The following is a 9,319-nucleotide window of genomic DNA, read 5'->3' as shown; positions in this document are numbered from 1 at the left end:
CCTCCCCCCACCCCACGACAGGCACCGGTGTGTGATGCTCCCCTTCCTGTGTCCAAGTGTTCTCATTGTTCAGTTCCCAACTATGAGTAAGAACATGCGGCGTTTGGTTTTTTGTTCTACTCCAGTAGGGAAACACAGGAATACTGAAGAATTTTACTCTCCATTCCTAGTTTGGGGTTTCCAAGAATCTAGATTTACTAACAGTCTTCTCATCTCTTCACTTCCAGCACTGACAACAGAATGACTAAACAAAGCCTTGGTATCCTACATTAGACTTTAATGACTGCTCTAAACTGGAATGCAGTTGTCCCTTGGTATTTATGGGGGATTGGTTCCAGGACCCCCATCAGATACCAAAATCCATGGGTAATCATGTCCATTGTATACAATGGCATAGTATTTGCATACAGCCTATTCACATCCTGCTGTATACTTTAAATCATCTCTAAATTATTTATAATACCTAATACAATGTATATGCCATGTAAATGGTTGCTCAACTGTATTTTTTATTGTTGTATTATATATATATAATTTAAGAAATTTTCAGTCTGGCTGGTTGAATTAATGAATGCAGAACCAATGGACATGGAGGGCCAACAACACTTGGCAGAGGTCAGAAATGTGATACTAAGAGTTGCTGTCAACATCTGCATAAAAAACAATATTCTCCCTTCCTACACTGATTTTTAGTTGAAAATTTACATGAGAAATTTAGACAAGAAGACAAGAAATTCAATTTTTTTCATCTCCTACTTTCTCATCAACCCACTACATTCTGTTTTTGACCCAGTCACTGAAATCAGCCTTACCAAGGTCACTAACAATCTTGTTTCCTTCCTGCTTGGAATACTTTTGTCCTTTGACTTTCTTGACACTCTGTTTCTGATTGTCCACTTATCTCCTTGGCTACCCATCTCCTTTGCAGACTTTTCTTCCTTTATCTGTCCCATATAGGTTGGCATTCCCTAGGGGTTTCTCCTGGCCTTTGATCTCTTTCTCTTTATACTCTCCCCCTGGTGTCCTCACACATTATCGCTGTTTCAGTTACTTTCTACATGCTGACAATTCCAAGAATTCCATCTGAGTCTGATTTTTTTTTTTTTTACCTGAGCTTCAGACTTGCAGATATATACCTGCTGCATGGTTTGAATGTGTCTGTCCCCTCCAAATCTCATGTTGAAATGTGACCTCTAATATTGGAGGTGGGGCCCAGTGGAGGTATTGAATCATAGGAACACATCCCTAATGAATGGCTTCATGCCATCCCCTTGGTAATGAATGAGTTCTCACTCTGAGTTCATGCAAAATCTGGTTGTTCAAAGAGTGTGGCACTTCCCCCCTCACTCTCTTCCCACGTGACATTGCCCGCTGTCCTTTTGCCATTCACCAGGATTGTACACTTCCTGAGACCCTCACCAGAAGCAGATGCTGGAGCCATGCTTACATAGCCTGCAGAACCAGGAACCAATGAAAACTCTTTCCTTCATAAATTACCCAGTATCAGGTATTCCTTTATAGCAATGCACAACGGTCTAACACACCTGCCAAGTGGAAATTGATACTAGTTTATCTGAAACATCTCTCAATACAACATGCCTAAATCTGAACTGTTCTCCCCAAACTATTCAATCTCCTCTCTTCCCTGATCAAATGAATGGGAACACTACCAAGCCAGAAACTTGGGCTCTGCTGCCTACCCCACTACCCCTGAGTCTATTGCCAAATCTTGTAAACACTATGTTCTAAATCTCCCTCCAGTCATATGCTTCCTTCCATCCCTACTGCTAACGTTTTTGTTCAGACCACTCTCATCTCTTACCTAGATTATAGTGTCACTGTCTTTTACCAAGCTTCTCTGCCTCTTGTCCTATTTACTCCACCATCCACATGACAGCCACTATGATGGTTCTTAGGTGTAAAGCTGATCATGCTTTTTTCACCTCTTCACTGGTTCTCCAATGTGCTCACAAGGCTCTGGATAATTTCACTTCTGCTCACCTCCCCAGCCTAATCTCTCTGACTAACTCTGATTCTAATAGTTCAGCCATTCAGCCACATTGAATTTTTCTTGCACATTCTTCTCTTTGCCATTCTCCTAGACATTAACGTTCTAGTCATTTTTTGTAAAAAGAAAGTTTATTCCCTGAATAATTCTTTGTTTCTCTTCCTCTCTCCATTTAGACAGTACTTCGTCCTGGAAGTCTTTCTGACCCCCTCCCTCAGTGCCTCATCTCAGGCATAGGCATCTTTTCTCTGTGCCTGAATAGTCCCCATATTGCCAAGACATGTCACCTTGAAATGCAGTTGTATATTTACTAGTCTACAGCCCCACCAGACACTGCTATGTGAGGAAAGAGATTTGCCTATTACAGTTCACCATTGTGTCTTGATTAGTTAATGGAGAGCCTGCAACAAAGTAGGTACTTACCAAATAGTTGTTGAAGGAATAAATAAGCTTGGCAGTTAAACCTATTTTTTAAAGATTTATATTGTAAAGTTAAATTTTTTTAGTGGAATGTACTCAGTAAAAGTAGACCAACAAACAAACCCTCTGATTCAGTCAACTTTGGTTCTAAGGAACATTCACTCTCAAGCCTGAAGATTTGCATTTATTGATCATAAATTAAAAACAGTGCTAATGTGGTTTGTGATATTTTCCTGAGAATTCTAATTACAGGTCAATAGGCCCATTAGAAACCATCAGGAGTGTTGAGACCATCCTGGCTAACACAGTGAAACCCCGTCTTTACTCAAAATACAAAAAATTAGCCGGGCGAGGTGGCAGGCACCTGTAGTCCCAGCTACTCGGGAGGCTGAGGCAGGAGAATGGCATGAACCTGGGAGGTGGAGCTTGCAGTGAGCCGAGATTGCACCACTGCACTCCAGCCTGGGCGACAGAGCGAGACTCTGTCTGAAAAAAAAAAAAAAAAAAAAGAAAGAAACCATCAGGAGTGAGTAGTGCAGAAAAAGGCACAGAGGGGACCAAGCATTCTGTAGGGCCATGCATGGCTGAAGCTTCGTTTTTTGTTTTTTGTTTTTATTTTTATACCCCTTACCACCAATTTCACCATTGTTACTTCACTTTTATAGCAGATTTAGGATGTCGTGTAGACTCAGCCTCTTCTCTTTGTACTATCCTGCTCAAACCTCCTGTATCCTAACACTGGAGCTTAAAATCCAGTTCAGCTTTATGATGGGTGGAGTGGCAGGGTCTTGGGTATGTTCATCTTGAGATTGCTGAGGACTGTGCTGTCTAATTTGGGTGGTGCTAGCCATATGGAACTATGGTGAACTTGAAATACGACTAGTGGGACAGAGAAACTGAGTTTATTAATTTAAATTTAAATTTAAGAACTAGACTTAATTAAAAAACTTCTAAATATCTTTGAAATAACTTGGATTTGTGCTCATTTGTTCAACTGCAAATTTTATGTAATCTAAACCAACTCTTCCTAATCAAAACTCAGCTCCCAAATTGAGATGTGCTAAAAGTATATTTTGAAGCCTTAGTAAGAAAAAAAGAATGTACAATACCTCATTAAATCGTTTATATTGGATACATGTTAAAATGATACTATTCTTGGATATACAGGGTTAAAGAAAGTATATTATCAAAATTAATTGTATCTGTTTCTCTTTACCTTTTTTAATGCCACTTTAAAATATTTTAAGTTACACATGTGGCTCTTATATTTCTTTTGAATTACACTGGCTTAGGGGCCAGGTAGGACCTAAGGTGAACTAGAGACCTTTAACCCTTCCTGCTTTATCACTTTGGAAAATTAACAAGACTAAAATTATTTACAGCTCTACAATATTAGCTAACATTTATTGAATACCTACTAAGTGCCAGATACTGCTCTAAATTCTTTACAGGCAAACAATTTTCATAACAACTCTTTGATGGTATGATTTTTATTCTCATTTTAAAGATGAAGAAATGAGGCATAGAGTTGAAGAAGTTTGTAACTGGTAGAGCCAGGATTTAAACCCAGATATATCTGATTTAGTAGTATTCACAACCAGTGAAACAGAAAAATTATATTTGAAATATGCTACTTAGTACAAGAAACTGGGGTGGTACTTTTGTGAGCTCTACTTAAGGAGTCATTAATGCATTATACGGCATTTATGGTCACTGAATAAGGGAGTCTGCTGGTTGATCTACCTAATACCAAAAAATAATCAAGCTTGCTCTTCATATGCACGAATAAATACAGAGCTCTGTTTGTCAGGTATTGTTAAAATCTGACAAACATTAAGTGAACTCATGGAGCTATTTTAAATAACAATCAGGATTATTTGTTTGTTGCAAACACAAATGCCAAGAAATCCTAACTTCCTTGTGGATGAAGTGATATTAATTTTCTTTACAATCAACTTGTCCGCAAAATATTTTACACTAACATGCTTTTAGTATCTGTATATTTGAATGTACTTCCTCTCATTCATAAATTCATTCACTTATCTTGAATTATTAACTGAGTGTCAATATGTTGTAAGGACTGGGTAGGAAATGGACATACGAACAATCTAAGAAGGGAATTTGTGCCTGGAGAAAAAGATACTGTAAATGGGGACTTCCCCATTTTAGGACCAGTCTTCCTGTGAATTATACAAAGTTTTTAACTGTATTGTTACAAATTTTTAAAGGCTGCATTTGTAAAATATGTCGTTTTTATTTTCTTAAAGTTTATGTTTGGATGACATTAATACTGAAAACACACATTCTCAGTATTGGTTGGACATTTTAAAATTGGCATAACAGAGGATTCAACACTCGGTCTCAGCTGTTCCGGAAACAAGGCAGCTGCTGAGTGAAAACGGATGCCAGGAAGAACCATGCTGAGGATAAAGTAAGGACATTGTGGGAAGCACAACTTTATAATAACTTGAGGCATTCCATCTAATGACATTATAATTTGGCTCTCACTTATCAGGTAGTGCACCAGACAGCTCCAACTATCATTTGTCTAGCATCCATTAAGTATTGTCTTCCTTATAATAGTTAGCTTTGTGTGTTGGACAATAATGAGGTGAGGGGAACCATCAAAGGCATATGAGAAATAAACCTTAATGACAACAAACAATTTGTCAGACATTCTTTTCCCCCAGCTTTAACATTTGGGTGCATATAGTGAATTAAATGATCTAACCCATCTCATTCATCATTTGAACCACAGAACAAATGGTTAAAGTCAAGCTTCTCTAGAAGATTACCTGACAGGTGATACATGAAGCCATCGAGGAATTGTATGATGAAGGGACATTAAAGATGACAAGTGATGTGTCAGGCTTCTAGGCCAGTTACTTTCATTTTGTAACAGAAGCACATACATTCCTGGCTAAATGGTGTGGGCTAACTTAACTAAGTTTGACTTGATATAGACTGTGGACTTATAGCCACAGTTTTAAGGGACCACAGCACAAATACACAGAACATAATTACTGATGTCACTTTCTGTAACATTTATTCATTCCGTGAACGCTTACTGAGTATTTACTTTAGGTCAGCACTATTCAAGGGGCAAGCTTTTTCTTCTGGATATTGAGAAAGTTAATAGGTCCTGTTCTGGATCACTAAGCTAGGAAGCAGCAGAACAGGGGCTCAGGCAGAGTTCTGACTACAAGTTGATAATGAGAATGGCGGAGCATACTGCTTCTCAGCACCCAGTGATAAGTAGTAACTTCCATAATACTTCCACCACCTCCTCCCACAGGGAAAGCTGCTCCAGCATAGCAGGACCTGGCTGAATTTGTCTACATAGATAGAGAATTCGACATAAAGTAACCTGAATCTGAGCTGTAAATCTGTTTAATTCTCTTTCAAGTTGAAGAAAGAACAGAGAAGGCCAAGTAGATGGATAAATTGTTTTAGGCATTTTACAAAAGTGAAGATTCCAACCTTTGATTTTCAAGGTTCAATTCTGCAGATTAAACTAACTTAGTGCTACTATTAGACTCATTGGGTTGCTTGCCTGCCTTCCTTCCTCTTTCTTTCTTTCTTCTTTCTTCCTTCCTTTCTTTTTCTTTCTTTCTTTCTTTCTTTCTTTCTCTTTCTCTCTCTCTTTCTTTTTCTTTCTTTTCTTTCTCTCTTTCTTTCTTTCTTTCTTTCTTTCTTTCTTTCTTTCTTTCTTTCTTTCTTTCTTTCTTTCTTTCTTTCATCTGTCCTTGCTTTTGAGATGGAGTCTCACTCCATCACCCAGGCTGGAGTTCAATGGTGCAATTTTGGCTCACTGCAACCTCTGCCTCCTGGGTTCAAGTGATTCTCCTGCCTCAGCCTCCTGAGTAGTTGGGATTACAGGTGTGCACCACCACACCCAGCTAACTTTTGTATTTTTAGTATAGAGAGGGTTTCACCGTGTTGGCCAGGCTGGTTTCAAACTCCTGACCTCAAGTGATTCACCCACCTCAGCCTCCAAAGTGCTGGATTACAGGCCTGAGCCACCGTGCCCGGACGCTTTTGTATTTAAATATTTGCTTACAGATTTGGGGATATATAAAGAGCCTATGTGGTGCCAAGGAATAAGTATCTTCCTGCAAAAGAGCAAAACTCAAGACCTAAAGTAGACCAAGTAGACAATAAAAAGGTGGAGGGAAATGAGTGTTTCCTTAATATCTACTTGTTTAGATTTTGTGCTAGTCCCTTTTACATAATTTTATCTACCACAAAAATTTTATGGAGTTTTATTTTCTTCATTTTACTAAAGAAAAAACTGAGGTTTAGTAAGTTTAACTAATTCGCCCTAAGTCACCAGCTAGTAAGTGGTAGAGCTGAGGGTAAAACACAAATTCACTTAAAATCAAAGCTCATTTTACACAGCACATTGCCTCATGCCTATGATTTGTCTCTAAGTTTGCTACCTCATCAATTACCTTGCAGGTAGTTGGAAACAGAGCTTCTTATCTCTCACTCAAGCCCTTCTCTTCCTGAGGTTGTTTTTTTTTTTTTTTTTTTTTTTTTTTTTTATCACAATGAGGTTGTGGCTGTTGGTCTCTCAAGCTAACGTTCTTGGAACAATGTTTAACTCTTTACATCCTTTAGTTGAAAAGACTTCCCAGCTTTCCTATGTGCTACTTTTCATGTGAAGAGAACCCCCTTCTTTTTAGACTGGCTTTAGGGTACAGAGATCTAACTAATCTTAATTTTTAAAATAGTATTTAGAAGTTATCTTACATATAGAGATTACCAACTTTCAAAGGATTAGAACACTATGAAATGTACTCTCTACTATAATTGTAGTTTATGCCATATAATCTTTCATATCTGTTTGCTGAAATACTGGCCACCATTTAAGGATACCTCACCTGCCATTTCTTCTGAAAGGTTTTCCTTGATTTTGCTGTAGATCTTTAGGTCCTCCCTTCTCTTATGGCACATGTCACTGTACTCATATTTGCAGAACATGAACTAGATGCCAGCCACACTATGGTGAGTGAAACATCATCATTGTCCTCATGAAGCTTAAAATCTTGCAAGAAGGAGAGACACTAACCCCATAACCATACAACAAGTAAAGGCGTAATTCCAGTGATAACTGTCATGAAAGAAAAAACCCCAGCTATTTTGCATTGTGTGGAGAAAAATAAAAATGCAATAAGTGATTATGCATTTTTTCTGTTTATATTATTCTAGGTATTGTGTTGCCCTCTCTAACCCGACATATTTCCCATACTTACTATGATATGCAAAGAACCCAACTTGCAAAAGGAAAATTTAGCTTTCTTCAAAGTTTACTATGCTTCTATATTGGTGAAGCAAAGATGTTTGGGGACAAAGCCTGTAAAAAATGCTGATTTCATTGAGACCATGAAACCCCTCTGATCCTCAGGCCGAGAAATCACTTAAGGATCTACAGTTTAAATGAATTCTCAAATAATAGAATGTTAAATTGAGGAAAATCCTTAGAACTTATGAATCCATAAGGTTCTGACTTTCAGCTTTTACAAGGCAGTACAACTTTTATGGGGGAAGATGGACGGTTGTCAGGTTTTAATTTTGCCACATGAGGTTGTTACATAAAACCCATCATCCATTTGCCTGTGATTTCATAAATGAGAAGACATTTGGAAAGCAAAAACAAAAAAAGGTAGAAAAACATCATCTTAGTATAAAGAACAGCCTTTCTTAAGGAAGGACTGGTATAACTTTATAGCAATATAGATACAGCTACAAATATAAAACAGATTAAAATGTTATAGCTACATAAATACTGTCTTTATTTTCCTCATTTCATCTTAGACTGGTTAAAACCTGGAGGTTTGAGAAACCCCTGATCTTCTCCATACTCTTCACAAGGGCAATGGCTGACCAAGATTACAAATTAGTGACTGTTGAGGCTGGAATCTATACCCAGGTCATGGGAACCCCCTGCACTGCCCCTTCTAATCACCCTCCTGCTTGGACCCTGGGAGTATGACTAAGAGTCAGGTGAGAGGAAGGTGAATTCTGCTGCATATGTAGGATGAGTGTGACTCTGGGGCCAGGGAGATAGGTAGAGGGAATGGAATAAAAGTGAGAGAAATATTCTGAGGAAAGATGGATGTATTTTTGGTTACTAAAATACTCTTCTCTTTCTACCCCTTTTCCCTCCCCACATCAACAATGTATAGGAAAAAGCATTGTGCAATCTATTCACAACAGTAAATCCATCAATCAAGTAAAGCTTGACCACAATTCTATTTATCTTCTTCTTTTTACAGATAAGAAAACTGAGGCTGAAGATCACACAACCAGTAAATGGAACAGCCAGAAATCGAATGTTATATATTGGCCCTGAAGTGGGGATAAAGAAGCTAAAAGAAAGTGTACTTTACATTAAATTTTAAGGTATCCAAAAGCAAATCAATGAGCCATACTCTAGTTACATTAAGATACTTTCAAAAGTGCTAGGTTAAGTAATATAAAATTACCATTTTTGTAGGTCAAAAGTAATAGAATATCATGATTGTATATGGTTTGATCTAATATATATCATTATCAGGTTCTACCAATTCAGAGTTTTCTGCCTTTACTTAACCATCACAATAAACTAAGGACTTCCAAGCTAATAAGAATAATGACACAGATAATAATTAGAAAAGTATTCATAACAACATTATCAAAAAACACTTCTACCATTTTTTGAACAACTACTTCTATGTATTTTTTTATTGTAGTAAAAAATCCCTAACAAAAAATTTATCATCTTAATCATTTTAAGTGTAGAGTTCAGTAGTGCTAAGTATATTTACATTACTGTGAAACAGATCTCTAGAATATTTTATCTTGCAAATTTGAAACTCTGTACTCCTTAAACATGAAGAGCCCCATGAG

The 9,319-nt window shown here is 37.5% G+C and overlaps 1 long non-coding RNA gene across 1 annotated transcript in view; it reads left to right on the top strand.

The window, feature by feature from the left end:
• LOC116481276 (uncharacterized) overlaps positions 1 to 9,004 on the top strand; it is a 21,822-nt gene extending 12,818 nt beyond the window's left edge. The window contains exons 4-5 of the long non-coding RNA XR_004251459.1: positions 8,246 to 8,434; positions 8,707 to 9,004. This is a non-coding gene — a long non-coding RNA (uncharacterized LOC116481276). The remainder of the gene's footprint in view (positions 1 to 8,245; positions 8,435 to 8,706) is intronic.
• Positions 9,005 to 9,319: the final 315 nt, after the last annotated feature.

This window comes from Hylobates moloch, unplaced genomic scaffold, assembly GCF_009828535.3.
Source record: "Hylobates moloch isolate HMO894 unplaced genomic scaffold, HMol_V3 SCAFFOLD_13, whole genome shotgun sequence".
Taxonomy (NCBI): domain Eukaryota; kingdom Metazoa; phylum Chordata; class Mammalia; order Primates; family Hylobatidae; genus Hylobates; species Hylobates moloch.
The sequence above is the reverse complement of the archived record's forward strand: the minus strand, read 5'-3'. Positions and strand labels throughout refer to the sequence as shown.